The sequence below is a fragment of the Hyla sarda genome, unplaced genomic scaffold (assembly GCF_029499605.1).
Source record: "Hyla sarda isolate aHylSar1 unplaced genomic scaffold, aHylSar1.hap1 scaffold_551, whole genome shotgun sequence".
Lineage (NCBI taxonomy): Eukaryota > Metazoa > Chordata > Amphibia > Anura > Hylidae > Hyla > Hyla sarda.
In genome coordinates this window covers 23,847-37,640 of record NW_026610563.1, presented here as the reverse complement: position 1 = coordinate 37,640, position 13,794 = coordinate 23,847, and the positions used below count along the sequence as shown (strand labels likewise).

At 46.1% G+C, this 13,794-nt stretch overlaps 6 non-coding genes across 6 annotated transcripts; all 6 read left to right on the top strand.

Annotated features, from left to right (window-relative positions):
• Positions 1-1,269: 1,269 nt before the first annotated feature.
• Positions 1,270-1,460, top strand: LOC130339719 (U2 spliceosomal RNA). Its single transcript, XR_008880015.1, has one exon. It is a non-coding gene; the product is annotated as a U2 spliceosomal RNA (small nuclear RNA).
• Positions 1,461-3,540: 2,080 nt separating this feature from the next.
• On the top strand, positions 3,541-3,731 carry LOC130339711 (U2 spliceosomal RNA). The gene has a single exon (XR_008880014.1). It is a non-coding gene; the product is annotated as a U2 spliceosomal RNA (small nuclear RNA).
• A 2,094-nt stretch (positions 3,732-5,825) lies between these two features.
• LOC130339699 (U2 spliceosomal RNA) lies at positions 5,826-6,016 on the top strand. Its single transcript, XR_008880007.1, has one exon. It is a non-coding gene; the product is annotated as a U2 spliceosomal RNA (small nuclear RNA).
• Positions 6,017-8,099: 2,083 nt separating this feature from the next.
• On the top strand, positions 8,100-8,290 carry LOC130339687 (U2 spliceosomal RNA). The gene has a single exon (XR_008879996.1). It is a non-coding gene; the product is annotated as a U2 spliceosomal RNA (small nuclear RNA).
• Positions 8,291-10,387: 2,097 nt separating this feature from the next.
• Positions 10,388-10,578, top strand: LOC130339763 (U2 spliceosomal RNA). The gene has a single exon (XR_008880055.1). It is a non-coding gene; the product is annotated as a U2 spliceosomal RNA (small nuclear RNA).
• A 2,084-nt stretch (positions 10,579-12,662) lies between these two features.
• On the top strand, positions 12,663-12,853 carry LOC130339751 (U2 spliceosomal RNA). Its single transcript, XR_008880044.1, has one exon. It is a non-coding gene; the product is annotated as a U2 spliceosomal RNA (small nuclear RNA).
• The last annotated feature ends 941 nt before the right edge of the window (positions 12,854-13,794 follow it).

The window sequence follows — 13,794 nt, the reverse complement described above, 5'->3', positions numbered from 1 at the left end:
TGAACAGTCGCTTTTTATGTATTCAGCACCTATGTATAATGTTGTAAAAATGCTCTAGAAGCTAAAGTCGCAGAAATGTCACACATATTTGGCCTGCAACTTTCTGTGCGACAAATTCAGACAGGAAAAATCAGTATAAATCCTTAGAAAATTATCCGCCAGTGTCTCCATCTGCTGGCGGTATTGAATAAGCATTGCTGCACTGATGGGGTATGCATTAGACGAAAAAAAAGAAGAAAAAGAAGAATAATACGCCCAGAAAAGAGGCGAAAAGGAGAAAAACGTAAAAAAACGTGAAAAAAAAGTAAGAGGAAGAGAAGGGAAAAAAAGGTGGAAATGGGTTTAAAAGTGATTTCGGCGGAGAAATATATATATATATATATATATATATATATACGCGCACACACACACATATATATAAACGTATTCTCCGTTGAGATATTGCAGCCGCTGCTGTGTCCAGGCCCAGGAGCCTTAGCACTGTGCTGTGATGTCACTCAATACCACTGACATCACTAGGTGTAAACAACATCTCTCCTTTGCTGTGTATGTGACTATGGAGCTGTTTGGTGATGTCGTCTATTATGGCCTTCATAGAAGCAACAGGAGATTGTTGCATCCATCTAGAACCCTCAGAACTACAGTGCTATGATGTCACTCACTTCCACAGGCCTTGCAGAGTGTAAACAACAACAACCCAGCTTTGTTGTGTATGTAACCATAGGGATTTGTGATGTCACCTAGAACCTTCACAGCAGCGACAGCTTTATGAGGAGCATCAGCACTGCTCTGCCTGAGCAGAACCATCACCGCCATAGGTTGTCAAATAACCCGGGTTTAACCCACACAGGTAAGTCCAATGGGGTGCAGGCATGTCCTCTATGCTTACAGCTTCCCGTGGGTGTTGGTTTGATACCGTTTGGGGACAGCCAAGGAGGCATCTGCAGGCAACAAAGGTAGGTGTGTGCTTGTGTGTGTGTTTCCTATGCAGATCCTAAGCCCAGTGTCACATGCAAGTAGGAGGAGTAAGAAGGGTTCCTGGCAAATCCGGGTTATGGATTGCATTTAAAAAGGCCCCGTGGGAGTGCAATGGGCCCCTGTCTTGCTGCTTAGCAATAATGGTATGGGTTTAGGTTCTGCTGTGTGTACTGGTGGTTGACTGCCCCCCAGCCCAGAGTGTGCATGGAAAATTGTCTGGCAGCCTCCCTGACAGCAAGCAGTGATAGTGCCCATGAAGGGCACCTTGTTGGGCCCGCCCCTTTCACGGTTATCGCTTCTCGGCCTTTTGGCTAAGATCAAGTGTAGTATCTGTTCTTATCAGTTTAATATCTGATACGTCCCCTATCTGGGGACCATATATTAAATGGATTTTTGAGAACGGGGGCCGATTTCGAAGCTTGCTTCCGTCGCCCTATGCATTGACCCGATATGGCAGTATCTTCGGGTACAGTGCACCACCCCCTTACAGGGTTAAAAAGAAAGATTCCTACTTTCATTGCTACCTGCTTGCTGGCTAGCCAGCTAGCCAGCCCTGTGGGCCTTGCTGCTGCTGCAGCCAAAAAACAAAAGGTGGTGCTGCTGCTGCTTCTGCTGCTTCTGCTTCTGCTTGTGTCTGGCCGCTGTTGGAGCGTCCAGGCACAGGACTTCTGCTGCTGCTGACTAAATGGCCTCCTTAATTGGATCATTTGAGTAGCCAGCACACCTGTGCAGGTAGGGCATGACATGATAGGCAGCTGCCTTGATAGCGGGTGGGTGCTGAATGTTCCTAATTGACAAAATAAGATTAATGCTTATGAAGAAATATAAAATCTCATCCCTTCCCCAATATCGCGCCACACCCCTACCCCTTAATTCCCTGGTTGAACTTGATGGACATATGTCTTTTTTCGACCGTACTAACTATGTAACTATGTAACATAACATGGGGGGGGGGGGGGGGGTCTCCTGGCTGTTCACACAGGTGTGTCATTGCTGTACATTGACCATGCATTGCTTCTGTGGTATTGCAAAGGCAAAGACAAATGCTTCCAGCCATCCATTGCACTAATGGATTGGTCATCAGCTGGCTGTCTATGTCCCGCATCAATATAGACCAAAGTACAGAGGGTTAGGCTATGCTATTGTGCACCTACCTGATGCATCAGAAGGTGCGAGGCCCTTGCTAAATTCTGTGCACAGACTTTGAGATCTATACTTTAGACTGTATCTAAACCTGCTCCAACATGGACTGACATTCTGGCCTACTTTCAGCCGATGCGACTTGTCTGTCGCTGAACAGTCGCTTTTTATGTATTCAGCACCTATGTATAATGTTGTAAAAATGCTCTAGAAGCTAAAGTCGCAGAAATGTCACACATATTTGGCCTGCAACTTTCTGTGCGACAAATTCAGACAGGAAAAATCAGTATAAATCCTTAGAAAATTATCCCCCAGTGTCTCCATCTGCTGGCGGTATTGAATAAGCATTGCTGCACTGATGGGGTATGCATTAGACGAAAAAAAAGAAGAAAAAGAAGAATAATACGCCCAGAAAAGAGGCGAAAAGGAGAAAAACGTAAAAAAACGTGAAAAAAAAGTAAGAGGAAGAGAAGGGAAAAAAAGGTGGAAATGGGTTTAAAAGTGATTTCGGCGGAGAAATATATATATATATATATATATATATATATACGCGCACACACACACATATATATAAACGTATTCTCCGTTGAGATATTGCAGCCGCTGCTGTGTCCAGGCCCAGGAGCCTTAGCACTGTGCTGTGATGTCACTCAATACCACTGACATCACTAGGTGTAAACAACATCTCTCCTTTGCTGTGTATGTGACTATGGAGCTGTTTGGTGATGTCGTCTATTATGGCCTTCATAGAAGCAACAGGAGATTGTTGCATCCATCTAGAACCCTCAGAACTACAGTGCTATGATGTCACTCACTTCCACAGGCCTTGCAGAGTGTAAACAACAACAACCCAGCTTTGTTGTGTATGTAACCATAGGGATTTGTGATGTCACCTAGAACCTTCACAGCAGCGACAGCTTTATGAGGAGCATCAGCACTGCTCTGCCTGAGCAGAACCATCACCGCCATAGGTTGTCAAATAACCCGGGTTTAACCCACACAGGTAAGTCCAATGGGGTGCAGGCATGTCCTCTATGCTTACAGCTTCCTGTGGGTGTTGGTTTGATACCGTTTGGGGACAGCCAAGGAGGCATCTGCAGGCAACAAAGGTAGGTGTGTGCTTGTGTGTGTGTTTCCTATGCAGATCCTAAGCCCAGTGTCACATGCAAGTAGGAGGAGTAAGAAGGGTTCCTGGCAAATCCGGGTTATGGATTGCATTTAAAAAGGCCCCGTGGGAGTGCAATGGGCCCCTGTCTTGCTGCTTAGCAATAATGGTATGGGTTTAGGTTCTGCTGTGTGTACTGGTGGTTGACTGCCCCCCAGCCCAGAGTGTGCATGGAAAATTGTCTGGCAGCCTCCCTGACAGCAAGCAGTGATAGTGCCCATGAAGGGCACCTTGTTGGGCCCGCCCCTTTCACGGTTATCGCTTCTCGGCCTTTTGGCTAAGATCAAGTGTAGTATCTGTTCTTATCAGTTTAATATCTGATACGTCCCCTATCTGGGGACCATATATTAAATGGATTTTTGAGAACGGGGGCCGATTTCGAAGCTTGCTTCCGTCGCCCTATGCATTGACCCGATATGGCAGTATCTTCGGGTACAGTGCACCACCCCCTTACAGGGTTAAAAAGAAAGATTCCTACTTTCATTGCTACCTGCTTGCTGGCTAGCCAGCTAGCCAGCCCTGTGGGCCTTGCTGCTGCTGCAGCCAAAAAACAAAAGGTGGTGCTGCTGCTGCTTCTGCTGCTTCTGCTTCTGCTTGTGTCTGGCCGCTGTTGGAGCGTCCAGGCACAGGACTTCTGCTGCTGCTGACTAAATGGCCTCCCTAATTGGATCATTTGAGTAGCCAGCACACCTGTGCAGGTAGGGCATGACATGATAGGCAGCTGCCTTGATAGCGGGTGGGTGCTGAATGTTCCTAATTGACAAAATAAGATTAATGCTTATGAAGAAATATAAAATCTCATCCCTTCCCCAATATCGCGCCACACCCCTACCCCTTAATTCCCTGGTTGAACTTGATGGACATATGTCTTTTTTCGACCGTACTAACTATGTAACTATGTAACATAACATGGGGGGGGGGGGGGGGGTCTCCTGGCTGTTCACACAGGTGTGTCATTGCTGTACATTGACCATGCATTGCTTCTGTGGTATTGCAAAGGCAAAGACAAATGCTTCCAGCCATCCATTGCACTAATGGATTGGTCATCAGCTGGCTGTCTATGTCCCGCATCAATATAGACCAAAGTACAGAGGGTTAGGCTATGCTATTGTGCACCTACCTGATGCATCAGAAGGTGCGAGGCCCTTGCTAAATTCTGTGCACAGACTTTGAGATCTATACTTTAGACTGTATCTAAACCTGCTCCAACATGGACTGACATTCTGGCCTACTTTCAGCCGATGCGACTTGTCTGTCGCTGAACAGTCGCTTTTTATGTATTCAGCACCTATGTATAATGTTGTAAAAATGCTCTAGAAGCTAAAGTCGCAGAAATGTCACACATATTTGGCCTGCAACTTTCTGTGCGACAAATTCAGACAGGAAAAATCAGTATAAATCCTTAGAAAATTATCCCCCAGTGTCTCCATCTGCTGGCGGTATTGAATAAGCATTGCTGCACTGATGGGGTATGCATTAGACGAAAAAAAAGAAGAAAAAGAAGAATAATACGCCCAGAAAAGAGGCGAAAAGGAGAAAAACGTAAAAAAACGTGAAAAAAAAGTAAGAGGAAGAGAAGGGAAAAAAAGGTGGAAATGGGTTTAAAAGTGATTTCGGCGGAGAAATATATATATATATATATATATATATATATATATATATATATATACGCGCACACACACACATATATATAAACGTATTCTCCGTTGAGATATTGCAGCCGCTGCTGTGTCCAGGCCCAGGAGCCTTAGCACTGTGCTGTGATGTCACTCAATACCACTGACATCACTAGGTGTAAACAACATCTCTCCTTTGCTGTGTATGTGACTATGGAGCTGTTTGGTGATGTCGTCTATTATGGCCTTCATAGAAGCAACAGGAGATTGTTGCATCCATCTAGAACCCTCAGAACTACAGTGCTATGATGTCACTCACTTCCACAGGCCTTGCAGAGTGTAAACAACAACAACCCAGCTTTGTTGTGTATGTAACCATAGGGATTTGTGATGTCACCTAGAACCTTCACAGCAGCGACAGCTTTATGAGGAGCATCAGCACTGCTCTGCCTGAGCAGAACCATCACCGCCATAGGTTGTCAAATAACCCGGGTTTAACCCACACAGGTAAGTCCAATGGGGTGCAGGCATGTCCTCTATGCTTACAGCTTCCCGTGGGTGTTGGTTTGATACCGTTTGGGGACAGCCAAGGAGGCATCTGCAGGCAACAAAGGTAGGTGTGTGCTTGTGTGTGTGTTTCCTATGCAGATCCTAAGCCCAGTGTCACATGCAAGTAGGAGGAGTAAGAAGGGTTCCTGGCAAATCCGGGTTATGGATTGCATTTAAAAAGGCCCCGTGGGAGTGCAATGGGCCCCTGTCTTGCTGCTTAGCAATAATGGTATGGGTTTAGGTTCTGCTGTGTGTACTGGTGGTTGACTGCCCCCCAGCCCAGAGTGTGCATGGAAAATTGTCTGGCAGCCTCCCTGACAGCAAGCAGTGATAGTGCCCATGAAGGGCACCTTGTTGGGCCCGCCCCTTTCACGGTTATCGCTTCTCGGCCTTTTGGCTAAGATCAAGTGTAGTATCTGTTCTTATCAGTTTAATATCTGATACGTCCCCTATCTGGGGACCATATATTAAATGGATTTTTGAGAACGGGGGCCGATTTCGAAGCTTGCTTCCGTCGCCCTATGCATTGACCCGATATGGCAGTATCTTCGGGTACAGTGCACCACCCCCTTACAGGGTTAAAAAGAAAGATTCCTACTTTCATTGCTACCTGCTTGCTGGCTAGCCAGCTAGCCAGCCCTGTGGGCCTTGCTGCTGCTGCAGCCAAAAAACAAAAGGTGGTGCTTCTGCTGCTTCTGCTTCTGCTTGTGTCTGGCCGCTGTTGGAGCGTCCAGGCACAGGACTTCTGCTGCTGCTGACTAAATGGCCTCCTTAATTGGATCATTTGAGTAGCCAGCACACCTGTGCAGGTAGGGCATGACATGATAGGCAGCTGCCTTGATAGCGGGTGGGTGCTGAATGTTCCTAATTGACAAAATAAGATTAATGCTTATGAAGAAATATAAAATCTCATCCCTTCCCCAATATCGCGCCACACCCCTACCCCTTAATTCCCTGGTTGAACTTGATGGACATATGTCTTTTTTCGACCGTACTAACTATGTAACTATGTAACATAACATGGGGGGGGGGGGGGGGTCTCCTGGCTGTTCACACAGGTGTGTCATTGCTGTACATTGACCATGCATTGCTTCTGTGGTATTGCAAAGGCAAAGACAAATGCTTCCAGCCATCCATTGCACTAATGGATTGGTCATCAGCTGGCTGTCTATGTCCCGCATCAATATAGACCAAAGTACAGAGGGTTAGGCTATGCTATTGTGCACCTACCTGATGCATCAGAAGGTGCGAGGCCCTTGCTAAATTCTGTGCACAGACTTTGAGATCTATACTTTAGACTGTATCTAAACCTGCTCCAACATGGACTGACATTCTGGCCTACTTTCAGCCGATGCGACTTGTCTGTCGCTGAACAGTCGCTTTTTATGTATTCAGCACCTATGTATAATGTTGTAAAAATGCTCTAGAAGCTAAAGTCGCAGAAATGTCACACATATTTGACCTGCAACTTTCTGTGCGACAAATTCAGACAGGAAAAATCAGTATAAATCCTTAGAATATTATCCCCCAGTGTCTCCATCTGCTGGCGGTATTGAATAAGCATTGCTGCACTGATGGGGTATGCATTAGACGAAAAAAAAGAAGAAAAAGAAGAATAATACGCCCAGAAAAGAGGCGAAAAGGAGAAAAACGTAAAAAAACGTGAAAAAAAAGTAAGAGGAAGAGAAGGGAAAAAAAGGTGGAAATGGGTTTAAAAGTGATTTCGGCGGAGAAATATATATATATATATATATATATATATATATATATATATATATACGCGCACACACACACATATATATAAACGTATTCTCCGTTGAGATATTGCAGCCGCTGCTGTGTCCAGGCCCAGGAGCCTTAGCACTGTGCTGTGATGTCACTCAATACCACTGACATCACTAGGTGTAAACAACATCTCTCCTTTGCTGTGTATGTGACTATGGAGCTGTTTGGTGATGTCGTCTATTATGGCCTTCATAGAAGCAACAGGAGATTGTTGCATCCATCTAGAACCCTCAGAACTACAGTGCTATGATGTCACTCACTTCCACAGGCCTTGCAGAGTGTAAACAACAACAACCCAGCTTTGTTGTGTATGTAACCATAGGGATTTGTGATGTCACCTAGAACCTTCACAGCAGCGACAGCTTTATGAGGAGCATCAGCACTGCTCTGCCTGAGCAGAACCATCACCGCCATAGGTTGTCAAATAACCCGGGTTTAACCCACACAGGTAAGTCCAATGGGGTGCAGGCATGTCCTCTATGCTTACAGCTTCCCGTGGGTGTTGGTTTGATACCGTTTGGGGACAGCCAAGGAGGCATCTGCAGACAACAAAGGTAGGTGTGTGCTTGTGTGTGTGTTTCCTATGCAGATCCTAAGCCCAGTGTCACATGCAAGTAGGAGGAGTAAGAAGGGTTCCTGGCAAATCCGGGTTATGGATTGCATTTAAAAAGGCCCGTGGGAGTGTAATGGGCCCCTGTCTTGCTGCTTAGCAATAATGGTATGGGTTTAGGTTCTGCTGTGTGTACTGGTGGTTGACTGCCCCCCAGCCCAGAGTGTGCATGGAAAATTGTCTGGCAGCCTCCCTGACAGCAAGCAGTGATAGTGCCCATGAAGGGCACCTTGTTGGGCCCGCCCCTTTCACGGTTATCGCTTCTCGGCCTTTTGGCTAAGATCAAGTGTAGTATCTGTTCTTATCAGTTTAATATCTGATACGTCCCCTATCTGGGGACCATATATTAAATGGATTTTTGAGAACGGGGGCCGATTTCGAAGCTTGCTTCCGTCGCCCTATGCATTGACCCGATATGGCAGTATCTTCGGGTACAGTGCACCACCCCCTTACAGGGTTAAAAAGAAAGATTCCTACTTTCATTGCTACCTGCTTGCTGGCTAGCCAGCTAGCCAGCCCTGTGGGCCTTGCTGCTGCTGCAGCCAAAAAACAAAAGGTGGTGCTGCTGCTGCTTCTGCTGCTTCTGCTTCTGCTTGTGTCTGGCCGCTGTTGGAGCGTCCAGGCACAGGACTTCTGCTGCTGCTGACTAAATGGCCTCCTTAATTGGATCATTTGAGTAGCCAGCACACCTGTGCAGGTAGGGCATGACATGATAGGCAGCTGCCTTGATAGCGGGTGGGTGCTGAATGTTCCTAATTGACAAAATAAGATTAATGCTTATGAAGAAATATAAAATCTCATCCCTTCCCCAATATCGCGCCACACCCCTACCCCTTAATTCCCTGGTTGAACTTGATGGACATATGTCTTTTTTCGACCGTACTAACTATGTAACTATGTAATATAACATGGGGGGGGGGGGGGGGGGGGGTCTCCTGGCTGTTCACACAGGTGTGTCATTGCTGTACATTGACCATGCATTGCTTCTGTGGTATTGCAAAGGCAAAGACAAATGCTTCCAGCCATCCATTGCACTAATGGATTGGTCATCAGCTGGCTGTCTATGTCCCGCATCAATATAGACCAAAGTACAGAGGGTTAGGCTATGCTATTGTGCACCTACCTGATGCATCAGAAGGTGCGAGGCCCTTGCTAAATTCTGTGCACAGACTTTGAGATCTATACTTTAGACTGTATCTAAACCTGCTCCAACATGGACTGACATTCTGGCCTACTTTCAGCCGATGCGACTTGTCTGTCGCTGAACAGTCGCTTTTTATGTATTCAGCACCTATGTATAATGTTGTAAAAATGCTCTAGAAGCTAAAGTCGCAGAAATGTCACACATATTTGGCCTGCAACTTTCTGTGCGACAAATTCAGACAGGAAAAATCAGTATAAATCCTTAGAAAATTATCCCCCAGTGTCTCCATCTGCTGGCGGTATTGAATAAGCATTGCTGCATTGATGGGGTATGCATTAGACAAAAAAAAGAAGAAAAAGAAGAATAATACGCCCAGAAAAGAGGCGAAAAGGAGAAAAACGTAAAAAAACGTGAAAAAAAAGTAAGAGGAAGAGAAGGGAAAAAAAGGTGGAAATGGGTTTAAAAGTGATTTCGGCGGAGAAATATATATATATATATATATATATATATATATATATATATATATACGCGCACACACACACATATATATAAACGTATTCTCCGTTGAGATATTGCAGCCGCTGCTGTGTCCAGGCCCAGGAGCCTTAGCACTGTGCTGTGATGTCACTCAATACCACTGACATCACTAGGTGTAAACAACATCTCTCCTTTGCTGTGTATGTGACTATGGAGCTGTTTGGTGATGTCGTCTATTATGGCCTTCATAGAAGCAACAGGAGATTGTTGCATCCATCTAGAACCCTCAGAACTACAGTGCTATGATGTCACTCACTTCCACAGGCCTTGCAGAGTGTAAACAACAACAACCCAGCTTTGTTGTGTATGTAACCATAGGGATTTGTGATGTCACCTAGAACCTTCACAGCAGCGACAGCTTTATGAGGAGCATCAGCACTGCTCTGCCTGAGCAGAACCATCACCGCCATAGGTTGTCAAATAACCCGGGTTTAACCCACACAGGTAAGTCCAATGGGGTGCAGGCATGTCCTCTATGCTTACAGCTTCCCGTGGGTGTTGGTTTGATACCGTTTGGGGACAGCCAAGGAGGCATCTGCAGGCAACAAAGGTAGGTGTGTGCTTGTGTGTGTGTTTCCTATGCAGATCCTAAGCCCAGTGTCACATGCAAGTAGGAGGAGTAAGAAGGGTTCCTGGCAAATCCGGGTTATGGATTGCATTTAAAAAGGCCCCGTGGGAGTGCAATGGGCCCCTGTCTTGCTGCTTAGCAATAATGGTATGGGTTTAGGTTCTGCTGTGTGTACTGGTGGTTGACTGCCCCCCAGCCCAGAGTGTGCATGGAAAATTGTCTGGCAGCCTCCCTGACAGCAAGCAGTGATAGTGCCCATGAAGGGCACCTTGTTGGGCCCGCCCCTTTCACGGTTATCGCTTCTCGGCCTTTTGGCTAAGATCAAGTGTAGTATCTGTTCTTATCAGTTTAATATCTGATACGTCCCCTATCTGGGGACCATATATTAAATGGATTTTTGAGAACGGGGGCCGATTTCGAAGCTTGCTTCCGTCGCCCTATGCATTGACCCGATATGGCAGTATCTTCGGGTACAGTGCACCACCCCCTTACAGGGTTAAAAAGAAAGATTCCTACTTTCATTGCTACCTGCTTGCTGGCTAGCCAGCTAGCCAGCCCTGTGGGCCTTGCTGCTGCTGCAGCCAAAAAACAAAAGGTGGTGCTGCTGCTGCTTCTGCTGCTTCTGCTTGTGTCTGGCCGCTGTTGGAGCGTCCAGGCACAGGACTTCTGCTGCTGCTGACTAAATGGCCTCCTTAATTGGATCATTTGAGTAGCCAGCACACCTGTGCAGGTAGGGCATGACATGATAGGCAGCTGCCTTGATAGCGGGTGGGTGCTGAATGTTCCTAATTGACAAAATAAGATTAATGCTTATGAAGAAATATAAAATCTCATCCCTTCCCCAATATCGCGCCACACCCCTACCCCTTAATTCCCTGGTTGAACTTGATGGACATATGTCTTTTTTCGACCGTACTAACTATGTAACTATGTAACATAACATGGGGGGGGGGGGGGGGGTCTCCTGGCTGTTCACACAGGTGTGTCATTGCTGTACATTGACCATGCATTGCTTCTGTAGTATTGCAAAGGCAAAGACAAATGCTTCCAGCCATCCATTGCACTAATGGATTGGTCATCAGCTGGCTGTCTATGTCCCGCATCAATATAGACCAAAGTACAGAGGGTTAGGCTATGCTATTGTGCACCTACCTGATGCATCAGAAGGTGCGAGGCCCTTGCTAAATTCTGTGCACAGACTTTGAGATCTATACTTTAGACTGTATCTAAACCTGCTCCAACATGGACTGACATTCTGGCCTACTTTCAGCCGATGCGACTTGTCTGTCGCTGAACAGTCGCTTTTTATGTATTCAGCACCTATGTATAATGTTGTAAAAATGCTCTAGAAGCTAAAGTCGCAGAAATGTCACACATATTTGGCCTGCAACTTTCTGTGCGACAAATTCAGACAGGAAAAATCTGTATAAATCCTTAGAAAATTATCCCCCAGTGTCTCCATCTGCTGGCGGTATTGAATAAGCATTGCTGCACTGATGGGGTATGCATTAGACGAAAAAAAAGAAGAAAAAGAAGAATAATACGCCCAGAAAAGAGGCGAAAAGGAGAAAAACGTAAAAAAACGTGAAAAAAAAGTAAGAGGAAGAGAAGGGAAAAAAAGGTGGAAATGGGTTTAAAAGTGATTTCGGCGGAGAAATATATATATATATATATATATATATATATATATATATATACGCGCACACACACACATATATATAAACGTATTCTCCATTGAGATATTGCAGCCGCTGCTGTGTCCAGGCCCAGGAGCCTTAGCACTGTGCTGTGATGTCACTCAATACCACTGACATCACTAGGTGTAAACAACATCTCTCCTTTGCTGTGTATGTGACTATGGAGCTGTTTGGTGATGTCGTCTATTATGGCCTTCATAGAAGCAACAGGAGATTGTTGCATCCATCTAGAACCCTCAGAACTACAGTGCTATGATGTCACTCACTTCCACAGGCCTTGCAGAGTGTAAAAAACAACAACCCAGCTTTGTTGTGTATGTAACCATAGGGATTTGTGATGTCACCTAGAACCTTCACAGCAGCGACAGCTTTATGAGGAGCATCAGCACTGCTCTGCCTGAGCAGAACCATCACTGCCATAGGTTGTCAAATAACCCGGGTTTAACCCACACAGGTAAGTCCAATGGGGTGCAGGCATGTCCTCTATGCTTACAGCTTCCCGTGGGTGTTGGTTTGATACCGTTTGGGGACAGCCAAGGAGGCATCTGCAGGCAACAAAGGTAGGTGTGTGCTTGTGTGTGTGTTTCCTATGCAGATCCTAAGCCCAGTGTCACATGCAAGTAGGAGGAGTAAGAAGGGTTCCTGGCAAATCCGGGTTATGGATTGCATTTAAAAAGGCCCCGTGGGAGTGCAATGGGCCCCTGTCTTGCTGCTTAGCAATAATGGTATGGGTTTAGGTTCTGCTGTGTGTACTGGTGGTTGACTGCCCCCCAGCCCAGAGTGTGCATGGAAAATTGTCTGGCAGCCTCCCTGACAGCAAGCAGTGATAGTGCCCATGAAGGGCACCTTGTTGGGCCCGCCCCTTTCACGGTTATCGCTTCTCGGCCTTTTGGCTAAGATCAAGTGTAGTATCTGTTCTTATCAGTTTAATATCTGATACGTCCCCTATCTGGGGACCATATATTAAATGGATTTTTGAGAACGGGGGCCGATTTCGAAGCTTGCTTCCGTCGCCCTATGCATTGACCCGATATGGCAGTATCTTCGGGTACAGTGCACCACCCCCTTACAGGGTTAAAAAGAAAGATTCCTACTTTCATTGCTACCTGCTTGCTGGCTAGCCAGCTAGCCAGCCCTGTGGGCCTTGCTGCTGCTGCAGCCAAAAAACAAAAGGTGGTGCTGCTGCTGCTTCTGCTGCTTCTGCTTCTGCTTGTGTCTGGCCGCTGTTGGAGCGTCCAGGCACAGGACTTCTGCTGCTGCTGACTAAATGGCCTCCTTAATTGGATCATTTGAGTAGCCAGCACACCTGTGCAGGTAGGGCATGACATGATAGGCAGCTGCCTTGATAGCGGGTGGGTGCTGAATGTTCCTAATTGACAAAATAAGATTAATGCTTATGAAGAAATATAAAATCTCATCCCTTCCCCAATATCGCGCCACACCCCTACCCCTTAATTCCCTGGTTGAACTTGATGGACATATGTCTTTTTTCGACCGTACTAACTATGTAACTATGTAACATAACATGGGGGGGGGGGGGGGGGTCTCCTGGCTGTTCACACAGGTGTGTCATTGCTGTACATTGACCATGCATTGCTTCTGTGGTATTGCAAAGGCAAAGACAAATGCTTCCAGCCATCCATTGCACTAATGGATTGGTCATCAGCTGGCTGTCTATGTCCCGCATCAATATAGACCAAAGTACAGAGGGTTAGGCTATGCTATTGTGCACCTACCTGATGCATCAGAAGGTGCGAGGCCCTTGCTAAATTCTGTGCACAGACTTTGAGATCTATACTTTAGACTGTATCTAAACCTGCTCCAACATGGACTGACATTCTGGCCTACTTTCAGCCGATGTGACTTGTCTGTCGCTGAACAGTCGCTTTTTATGTATTCAGCACCTATGTATAATGTTGTAAAAATGCTCTAGAAGCTAAAGTCGCAGAAATGTCACACATATTTGGCCTGCAACTTTCTGTGCGACAAATTCAGACAGGAAAAA